The 13,428-nt window shown below is 40.4% G+C and overlaps 1 protein-coding gene across 1 annotated transcript in view; it reads left to right on the top strand.

Annotated features, from left to right (window-relative positions):
- The window catches only part of LOC141981067 (disintegrin and metalloproteinase domain-containing protein 26A-like), a 147,662-nt gene that overhangs the window by 117,187 nt on the left and 17,047 nt on the right, over window positions 1-13,428 (top strand). The window lies entirely within an intron of this gene.

The following is a 13,428-nucleotide window of genomic DNA, read 5'->3' as shown; positions in this document are numbered from 1 at the left end:
GTTCATAGGTTTCAAGTCTTATGCTAACTGCTGAAGCCCATGTCTTACAGGATACAGACCTCTAGGTTCCTTATATTATTGCCAAATAAAATAAATGCTAAAGCTAGCCCCTTGGGCTACACAAGTAGCACCTTACTTCACAAATGGATCAGTGGGATCTTGTGGAGATAAGGTACTATTCGTCATGAATGAGTGTCAGAATCTGGCCCTAAATAGACACCAGAGGCAAAAGAGTAGTGTAAAGAAGGTGATACACTTTTTTCCTATCTACCTTCAAGGCGGTTCCGACCCAAACCCCTTGAATTTTTCTTCTTCCTTATGTAGCATTTCTCCATCTTACCATAAGCCTAAATCCCCCAGTCCTAGTAGTCACCAATTCCTTTTAACTGGTTTTTACTTTCCAGTTTCTATAAACTGACTGAATTCCCATATCTCCCCAATTCTTCCAGTGATTGTCCCCATATAGTCCATTTCTGGGGTGCATCTGGGGTAGAAAGGACTGTTCCAATTTGCTGAGCGCCAAGTAACTTCATCTTTAAAATGACTAAAATTTTATAGTCTCGAGTAATACAAAAAAATAGGCCAAATCTTAATAAATATCTATCTGTGTCAATTCAGGGACATGACTCCCACTGTTTAGGCACATGAAGTTCTTTGCCAGGCCTTAGCAGATACCATAACTAAAGACAAGCAAAATAATCATAATTATTAACTGTGACTATTGTTAAGGAAAGGGAAAAAATTAAAACCAAAACAGAACACAAACAATAAACAATGGTTACTTCAGTCACAGTCTTGTCCATATGTCTCTCTATGAAGAGCTTTTGGCAGAGATTACACCTTTTCAGAGTTGGTCTACCCTTGGAAGGGGGCCAAAGTACCCTATTCCCCAAAATTAGTAGTGAGCCTTGTAGTGTATCATGGATAATAAAACAGTTTATAGATGAGCAAAATACTTTTGTTTAAGGGCAGGTAAGCCCTGTTTGAGTTATCACGGATAACATAACAGGTTATAAATGGACAAAACTGAGTAATCTTAACTACATCTTATGAAATAAAAAAACTATTTCAATTAGTTACTCAAAAGAAGTCATTCAAGGAGCTTCACTAAAAGAGGCAAATCAATGAAACCTTAAATCCAAATTAAATCCCACTATTTCTCTCTGTTTGCCAATGTTAATTTATGTCTCCTGTTCAGGAATACATAGGTGTCACTTTGCCTCAGTGGGTCACAGCTGAGAATATCAGCTTCAGAACAAACAGCTGAGAAATAGGGCAGAATTACCCTAAACTGGTGGTTATTCTATTATTAGACATACTAACCCAGTGACCAAAGTAAATTTCTGTCTCACCACATTGGTTAACAAGAAGTCAAAATACAGTCTCCTTAGGCATTCTGGGCTCTATGAGGAGTTGTTATTGAAAAGCAATTTCATCACATATAGGGTCCTTCTAATCCCAAGAGATCAGCCACTTAGCCAGGTCAATATCCCAATAATCACTCTACTACCAATCCTTTAGTAACTAAATCTAAAGGTTTATTAATAAAAAAGAGTTAAAGATCATATACATACAATAATAACAATGTTGTCATATCAGGTTTGTAGCAGTGATGTTATAGACTGCTGGCTTGTAAAGTCTTTTTGGTAATTTTCAAAAGATTGGAAGGTCCTCAGTCCATAGTTCAATAGGCTCCTTTTAGTTGTAAATCCAGAGAATAGAGGAGGAAAGAGACAAAATGGAGTCATCATAGTGGTCTTTTATATGTTTTGCCATGTGCCTGGAAATTTTATGTTTCAAACAAAGCTCACAACCCAGTTCGTGGAAAGTTACTGGCACAAGATGGAGTCCAAGGTCACATGAGCATATCACATGTCCTTATATGGCTTGATGACTCAAAGAGGGTAGCCATTGGCCCCTTGGAGGCTGAGGCATCTGTCAGAAGATCTAAGTGACGGGGAATGAGTTTCTTCTATGGCTCATTGTGAGAGCTAAGTGTCTTTAATGGGCCATCAACTCAAAGCTGTCTAGCCTTGACGTACATCTTATCTGGTGTGTGTTACCCAGGAATACAGCACATAGGTAAGATACCAGTGCATAGCCAATATTCACAGCTTCATATACAAAAATGATACATGCATATAAACAGGATAATCGTACTTAGCAAATCGCAACTTTTCCATTGACACTTTACATGCCATGGTTTGTACAAGATTTGCTGCAATTGTCTAACATTGGCAATATCAATGATATAGGTAGTCATATTTCAATCATACAGCATCACAATAGGCTAAATAATTTGGTTTAACAGGAGAAGCTGTTATATCTTAAATGACAATAAAATTTCAATGTTTGCAGTGTTGTAGCCATGTTGGTCCCAGGATATTAGAGAGAAGGTGGTAAAATAGTATCTTTTATTGGACCAATTTCTGTTGGTGAAAGAGACAAGTGGGCTTCTTCACCTTGAATGGTCCCTTAGAATTTGTGCTAACTACTTATGCTAAACAATTTGTTAGACCTTGTATTTAGCTGTGACCCCCTAAGTACTACCTTTCCCAGACCTGAAGAATTGCTCTGCATAGCTCAAAAGCTTGTCTCTTTCACCCACAGAAGTTGGTCCAATAAAATATATTACCTCATCCATCTTGTCTGTCGAATAGCATTTTAGTACCATTAAAGCCATTACAAGAAAAACATTAAATTTAATCCCTTGACAGGACTTTAGAACTTCATTTCACCATACATGTTGAAATCTTGATGATGTCATCTGAACTGGAAGGTTGCTTCTTCTTGATGCTGCTCTTTGGCTGTTTTCTCCTTAGCTGGCTTGCTTGTAGAGACAAGCTAAGCAGAGATGAGAGGCTAAAGTGAATGCTGTAAAGTTAAGGATAGGAGCAGAGAGAGAGTTTGCTTAATTCTGAGGGTTTTTACACCCTTCTCTTTCCGTAACTTCATAGAAGGATGAAAACACCCCTTTCAGGCTTGGCTGGATTCAAAATTTTTGCTCATCATCCTTTCATTCGCTCAACACCTTCATTGGTTGGTATTGATCATTTCAGCTAGTGAACGGTGATCTGCTACTACCTGTGCAATAGGATTGTAATCTTTCCTGAACTTGATAATTATACTGTCTTTCTCTTTGTGGTGGGAATTTCTCTGAACACTGTTTAAAGTTAGACTTCTAACTCTATTGTATTCAGTCCATTTTCTGAGCTATCCATTGAGTTTCATCATGGTTTAATAGTTTATATTCTCTTTCAAATAAGTCCAAACACCCTTACTTTCTATATAAACGTTTTTCAGTTTTCAAATAGTCTTTTTAAACTTAGTGTCTTTAAATTTAAATAGCCCTTTACAAAGACTTTGTTAACAGTCTTTAAAGAGGTGGCTCGTGTATTTCTGGGTTTAGTAAGGAAGTTGCTGAGCATTTTCAGATTGCTATTAATTGGGGAATTAATTAGTTTTTGTTTGAGTGTTCTGCACATCCCCACTACTCTTGGCACTCAAGAGTAGAACCTTCTCCAAGCAGTGCCTGATAGAGCACACGTGTCTCCACTCCTGCCCCTCCCATCCCTAAACGTTCTGAGCATGAGACTAGGAGAGGACACAGCATTCTCTACCCCCTCAGTTCCTTCCAGCCACCAGACAGAAGTCAACTGCTCCTGTCCTTTGGATCCAGGGTTTTCTCCATTTATAGTGCCTGGTTTAGTTTATAGCTGTTGTTCTTATTGTAGTTTTTAGTATACAGTAGTTTTAGGTATAGGATAAAAGAGACAGTGTAATTTACTCTGTACAGTCAGTTCCTTGTGTTATGGCAGAACCATAGAAGAAGAGTGTGACAGGTAGCTCCCTCTCTGGGGTGCCACCTGATATACTAGGGTACCTCTGAGCCTGCCCCAGGATGACAGCTCAGAAGATCTAAGAAACAAGGACTGAGGGGGGGAGAAGAGCTGAGCCTGGGCCAGAAAAGTTGTTTGGCCTGTGAAAGAAATGCCTAAAACAACATTTAGGGTGAGAAATTACTACTTGTAACCAGTTTCTTTAGTGTATTGAGTTTAGTTTGCGTGTTTGTTTTTATTAGCTCAGTAATCTGCTTTCATCTGTTTGCTAACCCCTATAATCACTTAATCTATCCTTTGTAGTTAATAAACTTGTTTTGTTTTCTTTAAAACAGTTTGTGCAATTCATAACTGCGGGGGGGAGAGGGCAAAAAGCTGTGCATATCTTCCTCCACATTGAGGGAGGGGACGATTTTCATGAGCTTATGCTGTACAGATTTCTGTGTAGCACAAGACAATTTTGGGTTTACACCCCAGAGAGGGTGTGCACTTCAGTGTCTGTGTCTTTCTGTAGCTGGGTGTGTCCCTAACTGTGTGTGTGTGCTGGAGGAGGCTTGAGAGCCTGGCTCAGCAGGACAGGGTGAGGGAGCCCACATTGGTGGAACAGGAGGGCTCAGTGGTACCCCAATATATCAGGTGGCACCTTGGAGTGGGGTGTAAACCATCACAAAGAGTATGGGCTTTAAGAGATGTGCTTCGTGCCCTGCTGTTTTTCAAGCATCAGAACACATGAGCTGTCTTGAGTGCTTGAAAGAAGGGCACTCTCCCTCTGGGTGTTCCATTTGCTGAACTTCCACTCCCAGTGCACACAAGAACAGGCAGACGAGACTTCAAGTACTGCTGCTTAAGGAGACCTTGGCTGCTAAGCCATCCAGTTGCAGGGGTTCATCAGAAAGGAAAAATAAGAGGCCTGACTCAGTTCCAGTGGGTTCCTCTAGCAAGTCTGAGTTCTAATTCATTGGGATCTTTGTCGATGCGCATTTCCAGTTCTTCAGCTAAAGCTGCCAGGGCTTCAAAGGCCCTGGAGATAGAAATGGGCTATTGACCTCTCAAAGAACCCAAAGCCATGTTTATTCTGGCTGTATCTGTTCCAAAGAAACAGAAGCTGAGGGAGAAGATGGGCACTGTTAGCAGTGCTAGATCCCACTAGTCAGACTTATTGGATCTCTCTGATACAAACATAGCCTCTGCGGTTCTGACTTGGAAGCTCAAGCCAGTTCTGAGTTATACTTCAAATCCCTGTGTTATGAAGCTGAATGTTTCTCTGGATCCACTATTTTCCAGGTCTGTGGTACTGATCTCATGTTCTGCTCCAGTTCCAGGACCATCATCAGAGCCAAAGAGGATGTTAACAGTAATGACTGATGTCCGTCTTCCTCCACCTGAGAGATCCTCAGATCTGACCAACAGAAAATTGACAAAGGAGAAGAGACAGTTTTTTTCAGTTCCAAGATCTGCTTTGTCATCACCTGAAAAGAGGAGAAGAGTATTGGAAATTATTAGTCTTTCTCCAGATCGTTCTATGCTTCCTCCTAAGACTCCTACGGGATCTCTGGGTAGATCTTTTTCACCCTTTATTTCTCTTAATCCTCCAGTTGCTGTTTTCTCTGACATCCATACCACATCTAAGGTCAGATCTGTCCTGAGGGCAGGATATTGGAGGAATCAAGAGACCCATTTCATCCCAGGTTATGTTACCCTATCCATTTGTTCGTCCTCCCATGGGTATGTTTCCAGATCCCACCTACTGGAGACACTGGCAACCATAGACTTCATGGTCCTATTGGGTTCCACCACAACAATTTTTGAGGGAGAAGGATGGAGAAGTAAAGTATCATGTGTTGAGGATCCAGTGGCTCAACAGTCCTCTGATCTAGTTCCTCCAGGTCCATTGGTAGTTCAGACAGTATTGCCTGATACTCTTTCTGAGAACAGGATGAGGAGGTAGCTCCTCTTTTTCAACAGGAGCAAATGAATACCGATTTTGATTTGTCACCTGACCAGCATGTGGGTGTGACTTCAGTATCCTCCCTTTCTGAAGCTGTTTTGGAATTCCGTGAACATGTGGATCACACAGTAGTCGCTTTAAAATCACCTTCGGTGGCTGTGCAGGAAACCACCCATCCAGTGTTTGACATCCTTGGAGCTTCCTCCACAAACAGGTCACTCCCTATTTTGGATGGTCTTTTGCAAGCTCCCAAAGTAATTTGGTCAACTCCTGCTTCTTGTCAGCCTGTTTCCAAGAAAAGTGGATGAATTGTATCAGGTCTTCAATAAGGTTTTTCTTAGTTTCTCACTCATCCTGTACCAAATTTACTGGTAGTGGCTGCTGACAGAAACAGGTTTAGGTCTGTCCAAGCTCAGCCTACCCCTGTGGATAGAGAGGGGAAGAAGACTGATGCAGTTGGGAGAGAGGATTTCTTGTCCTTTTTTTTTTTTTTCTTTTTTTGGTAATTAGAATTGCTAATTAACAGGCAGTGATGGCCCATTACCATTTCCATCTGTGGGAAAGAATGGCATTCTTTCTTAGAGATGCCAGAGGATTGACTATTGCTATTCTGACAGAAGAACAGAACATAGCAAAGCCATCAGGGCACCATTTGATGCTTCAGATTCTTCTGCCAGAGTGTTTGGTATCTGCAGTCTGCTTGAAGCAGTATGCTTGGCTTTTTCATCTTCCCTAGCTGAGGATACTAAAGTTCTTTATTCTATTTATCTATTAAAGCAGTCTTCATTATTGCTATAATATCAGCCAGAAGGGTGAGTGAACTGCAAGCCCCCATGGCAGATCCACCATTTACAATTTTGCATAAAGATAAGGTAGTACTTAGACCTGATTCCACCAGAAAGAATGTTTCTACCAAAAAGAATGAAACCTCATGATGATAAAGTGGAGTTTGCTTTACATACATTAGATGCTAGTTAAGCTCTTGCATTTTACTCAGATAGACCTAAGAGTTTTATGAAGTTTCTTTCTTACACAAAGAATCATAATGGTCATAGTATGTTTGCTCATACTATTTCCAGATGAGTTAAAATGGGTTTCCTTCAGTGTTACAAATTAGCAGAAATCCCTTAGCCTCCCATTCTATGGTCTCATTCTACTAGTGCAGTAGCAGCATCTTTTGCTTGTCTTAAACTTGTTCCTGTTAGGGAAATTTTGCAAGACTGCTACTTGGAACTCAGTGCATGCATTCACTAAACATTATTTCGTGGATCCATCTTCCAGAGTAGATGACAAATCTGTCAGAAAGGTGTTAAAATTGTCATTTACTTAGGACTCTGTTCCCACCTCTCAGGGTTTTTCAGCACTGCTTGTCAAACTACCCATAAGTGGAAATATTCAGAGCCACTCGAAGAAGAAATGAAGGTTACTTATTTGTAACCAGAGATCTTCAAGATGATTCTGCATAGTCACGCTTCCCACTCACCTTCCCCTCTTTCTCAAAGTCCTGTTATGGTCTTCTGGGTTAGCAGTAGAAGGAGCTGAGGCAGTAGAAGACACCACACCCCTTATATAGCCTTTCCCTTGGCATGTTCGGAGACAAAAAGGAGAGAGGTAAGAGGCGGCACACATATACTCTAACAGACACAGCCTAGAGAAGAAAAGGAGGACTTGCGGCACCTTAGAGACTAACAAATTTATTTGAGCATAAGTTTTCGTGAGCTACAGCTCACTTGATCGGATGCATTCAGTGGAAAATACAGTGGGGAGATTTATATACAAAGAGAACATGAAACAATGGGTGTTACCATACACACTGTAAAGAGTGATCAGGTAAGGTGAGCTATTACCAGCAGGAGAGCGGGGGTGGGGGGGAACCTTTTGTAGTGATGATCAAGGTGGGCAATTTCCAGCAGTTGACAAGAACATCTGAGGAACAGCGGGGGGAGGGGAATAAACATGGGGAAATAGTTTTACTTTGTGTAATGACCCATCCACTCCCAGTCTCTATTCAAGCCTAAGTTAATTGTATCCAGTTTGCAAATTAATTCCAATTCAGCAGTCTCTCGATGGAGTCCATTTTTGAAGTTTTTTTTATTGAAGAATTGCCACTTTTAGGTCTGTAATCGAGTGACCAAGGAGATTGAAGTGTTCTCTGACTGATTTTTGAATGTTATAATTCTTGACGTCTGATTTGTGTCCATTTATTCTTTTACGTAGAGACTGTCCAGTTTGACCAACGTACATGGCAGAGGGGTATTGCTGGCACATGATGGCATATATCACATTGGTACATGTGCAGGTGAACGAGCCTCTGATAGTGTGGCTGATGTGATTAGGCCCTATGATGATGTCCCTTGAATAGATATGTGGACACAGTTGGCAATGGGCTTTGTTGCAAGGATAGGTTCCTGGGTTAGTGGTTCTGTTGTGTGGTGTGTGGTTGCTGGTGAGTATTTGCTTCAAGTTGGGGGACTGTCTGTCTACCAAGATCTGTGAGAGTGATGGGTTATCCTTCAGGATAGGTTGTAGATCCTTGATGATGCATTGGAGAGGTTTTAGTTGGGGGCTGAAGGTGATGGCGAGTGGCGTTCTGTTATTTTCTTTGTTGGGCCTGTCCTGTAGTAGGTAACTTCTGGGTACTCTTCTGGCTCTGTCAGTCTGTTTCTTCACTTCAGCAGGTGGGTACTGTAGTTGTAAGAATGCTTGATAGAGATCTTGTAGGTGTTTGTTTCTGTCTGAGGGGTTGGAGCAAATGCGGTTGTATTGTAGAGCTTGGCTGTAGACAATGGATCGTGTGGTGTGGTCTGGATGAAAGCTGGAGGCATGTAGGTAGGCATAGCGGTCAGTAGGTTTCCGGTATAGGGTGGTGTTTATGTGACCATCGCTTATTAGCACCATAGTGTCCAGGAAGTGGATCTCTTGTGTGGACTGGTCCAGGCTGAGGTTGATGGTGGGATGGAAATTGTTGAAATCATGGTGGAATTCCTCAAGGGCTTCTTTTCCATGGGTCCAGATGATGATGTCATCAATATAGTGCAAGTAGAGTAGGGGCATTAGGGGACGAGAGCTGAGAAAGCGTTGTTCTAAGTCAGCCATAAAAATGTTGGCATGCTGTGGGGCCATGTGGGTACCCATGGCAGTGCCACTGATTATTCAAGCCTAGAGAAGAAAAGGAGGACGTGTGGCACCTTAGACTAACAAATTTATTTGAGCATAAGATTTTGTGAGCTACAGCTCACTTCATCAGATGCATTCAGTGGAAAATGCAGTGGGGAGATTTATATACACAGAGAACATGAAACATAACTATTTCACAATTGGGGACAATGTATACTTTCAAATCAGCGGCACTGCCTCTTCCCTCCCCCCCGCGCTGTTCCTCAGACGTTCTTGTCAACTGCTGTAAATGGCCCACCTTGATTATCACTACAAAAGGTTTTTCCCCCCACGCTCTCCTGCTGGTAATAGCTCACCTTACCTGATCATTCTCGTTACAGTGTGTATGGTAACACCCATTGTTTCATTTTCTCTGTGTATATAAATCTCTCTACTGTATTTTCCACTGAATGCATCTGATGAAGTGAGCTGTAGCTCACGAAAGCTTATGCTCAAATAAATTTGTTAGTCTCTAAGGTGCCACAAGTACTCCTTTTTCTTTTTGCGGATACAGACTAACACAACTGCTACTCTGAAACCTGCCTAGAGAAGTTTCTACTGTTTGGTGCCACCAGGTGACACATTACCCATTAGTGTGAATGTGCAGAGTCATCTTGAAAAAATCCAGTTACAAGTAAGTAACCTTCAGTTATATTTTATACTCAAATGGCTCCTTGCATTAGTAACCAGTTGTAGTATTAAATGACCTTGCTATATTTGTACATAATATATCTCTGTCAGGGTTCCCTCCCCACTCTGAACTTTAGGGTACAGATATGGGGACTCTCATGAAAGACCCCCTAAGCTTATTTCTACTAGCTTAGGTTAAAACTTCCCTAAGGCACAAATTCTTTGCCCTTGGAGGGTGCACTGCAAGCACCAAGTGATTTTAACAAAGAATCAGGGAAAGGACCACTTGGGGTTCCAGTTCCCCCAAAATATCCCCCCAAGCCCTTATACCCCCTTTCCTGGGGAGACTTGAGAATAATATCCTAACCAATTGGTTACAAAGTGATCACAGACCCAAACCCCTGGGTCTTAGGACAATAGAGAAATCAGTCAGGTTCTTAAAAGAAGGATTTCATTTTAAAAAAAGGTAAAAATCACCTCTGGAAAATCAGGATGGAAAATAACTTTACAGGGTAACAAAAGATTCAAAACAGAGCAGAACTTCCTCTAGGCTTAGTTTCAAAGTTACAAAAAACAGGAATAAACCTCCCTCCAGCAAAGGAAAAATTCACAAGCAAAACAAAAGAGAATCTAACACGCCTTGCCTGGCTTTTACTTACAATTTTTGTAATATGAGAGACATTTAGGATGGTTTATAGGAGAAGTTTTCTGACCTGAGGCTTCTCTGCTTCCCAAGAGAACACACAAAACAAAGCCTTCCCCTGCCCTCCCCCCAAGATTTGAAAGTATCTTCTTTCCCCATTGGTCCTTTTGGTCAGGTGCCAACCAGGTTGTTTGAGCTTCTTAATGCCTTACAGGTAAGGAGGCATTCTAGGCTACCCTTAGCTGTATGGTTATGACAATCTCCTATTCACATAACAATGGCATTAGGAAGTTATTATATGAGATTTGTATTTTAGGTACAAAGTGTTTGCAAATATACATCTCAAAAGACTTATTTAATCAATTATTGAATAAACAAAGATTTCTACCATTGAGAGGAAACATGAATTAGATAGTTACCAACACCTTCTGTAAAACATTTTCCAATCATTAAAGTTTTTCTTAGTTTCAAGAATGACTTCAGAGTGCTTACAGAAGAACTTATTTTCAAGAACAGTTTTGTAAACTGAGACTTTTTCTCCACGGAGAGAGGAGTGGATGAGGTTCTGTGGCCTGCAATGTGCAGGTCAGACTAGATGATCACAATGGTTCCTTCTGACCTTAAAGTCTATGAGAAGGAAAGAAGGCCCACTTTTAAAACTTGGTTTTATAGAATCTGATAACATCTCTTACACACAACTACTCTTTGAAGTATCCTGAATGGAGAGCATTCTTACGTTCTTTTAAATTCAGAACTTTTGTAAAAACTAAGGATCTTATAAAGTCTGTTTCTCTCCCCCCCGCAGCGCTGAAATTGTATTTATACCAAGCAGTATTTTTATAACAGATGTGTCCTGTTATTTGAAAGACCTCTGGATTTGTTTGTGGTTTCTTTGCTTTCTGACCAAAATGGTCCTTGGATTTATGGCATGCCATTTGCAGTATATTTACAACTTGTAACTAAAGACTTCTATTAAATATTTTAAAATAATAATTTTAAGCACAAATCACAATAGTCAATGCTTATATACATTTTCAAAACACCACATAAAAATAATACAGAAACTTAAAGCAAGATAGAAGTTATAAAAGCTGAATATTAGAGTCTGTGTAAACCAATGTGGGTGCAAAAAGCCAAAGAGGTGTTCTCTTCCCTGACACTTGGCTTCTCACTGTGTCACAAGAAAACAGAAACCTGAATTTTTTTTAATTCACCTGAACATATCATTTAATAAAATAAGCAACCAAAAATGTAAGTGGTGGTGTTCTATTCTACAAGCATCATGTATATGTAAGCAATCACAGGTGTTGTTTAAAATTCAGGAAAGTCACAGGCAAGTTTACAATGACCTAAAATTCTAAGAATATATTATAATAATTTCTGATAACCATTTTTGCATCAATACTGAAGTCTATTGTCCATATTTGCAAGCACCTCATGCACTCAAGATTGGATTCTTGCAGTCAGCAGTGTCCAGTGGACCATGCATGCACCCTGTGTGCCCTCACACCTCCTGCCACCCACACCTGAGGGCATAAAGAACAGAGCAGGCCCAACCATTGTTCAGTTCCTCCTTATCACCCAGCCATGGTGGCCAGATGGAACCGTTGGTAGTGTCTACAACTCTTGTGCTCTGTGTGACCCAAAACCTATTTTTGTTAATAACTAGTTCATTTATTAGTGTAGTATTAGTCTAGTTAGGATTAGTACTCAATGTCCATTGGCTATTGCTAGTCTAGGAGTAAGGATTTTTTTATTAATCTATCTCACGTGCCGGTTCTTTTGGTATTCTGGGATGCAGATTATCCAGTCCCCCCCAGTTTGAGCATATTGGGAACTTTAAGTTGTTTTGTTATACACACCTTTGCATTGTTGTGTGAGATGAACCCATTCCAGGGATCATATTAAGATTCCAAAACTCATTTGTGACCTAGGTCAGGTTTGAACTGAGGTGAAATGTTAGTGCAAATACAGATTTACTAATCTGCTTTAAAAAATAAATTTAAATGCACAGCTTCCACCTCAGATGTGGTAATTTCCATTTCTATATACTCATTTTCATCACCCATCCTGTCTTTAGGCTCATGTTCTATATTATCCCTACTGAAAAGTGAGGCAAAGTGTTCATTTACCATTGTCAAGATTCCTCCCCCACTCTGAACTCTAGGGTACAGATGTGGGGACCTGCATGAAAACCTCCTAAGCTTACTTTTACCAGCTTAGGTTAAAACTTCTCCAAGGTACAAATTAATTTTATCCTTTGTCCTTGGAATATCCACTGCCACCACCAAACTCTAACTGGGTTTACTGGGAAACGTAGTTTGGACACGTCTTACCCCCCAAAATCCTCCCAACCCTTGCACCCCACTTCCTGGGAAAGGTTTGGTAAAAATCCTCACCAATTTGCATAGGTGACCACAGACCCAAACCCTTGGATCTAAGAACAACGAAAAAGCATTCAGTTTTCTTACAAGAATACTTTTAATAGAAATAGAAGTAAATAGAAGTAAAGGAATCACCTCTATAAAATCAGGATGGGAGATACCTTACAGGGTAATTAGATTCAAAACATAGAGAATCCCTCTAGGCAAAACCTTAAGTTACAAAAAAGACACACAGACAGAAATAGTCATTCTATTCAGCACAGTTCTTTTCTCAGCCATTTAAAGAAATCATAATCTAACACATACCTAGCTAGATTACTTACTAAAAGTTCTAAGACTCCATTCCTGTTCTATCCCCGGCAAAAGCAGCATATAGCCAGACACAGAACCTTTGTTTCTCTCCCTCCTCCCAGCTTTTGAAAGTATCTTGTCTCCTCATTGGTCATTTTGGTCAGGTGCCAGCGAGGATACCTTTAGCTTTACAGGTGAGAGGATTTTTCCTCTGGCCAGGAGGGATTTTAATGGGGTTTACCCTTCCCTTTATATTTATGACAACCATTATTAGTAGCATTCATTCCCCACTCTATATCTGGGAAATTAGTCTCCCAAAATGATGTCATACCAGTAGTATTTATCTCTCTAGTAAATATTGATATCTATATCCAGTATTAATACCCCAAAGTGATTTTGACCCAAGTTGATTGATTCATCCATCATTCATCTTTACAGTTTACTGCATCATTGATATACAATGCTACCTGACCACTTTACCTTTATGCTCTCTCATAAACAGCACATACCAATCAATATCTGTATTCCAGTCATGAA

This window comes from Natator depressus, chromosome 1 (genome assembly GCF_965152275.1).
Source record: "Natator depressus isolate rNatDep1 chromosome 1, rNatDep2.hap1, whole genome shotgun sequence".
In the NCBI taxonomy this organism is placed as follows: Eukaryota; Metazoa; Chordata; order Testudines; family Cheloniidae; genus Natator; species Natator depressus.
This window is presented reverse-complemented; position numbering and strand designations above follow the sequence as displayed.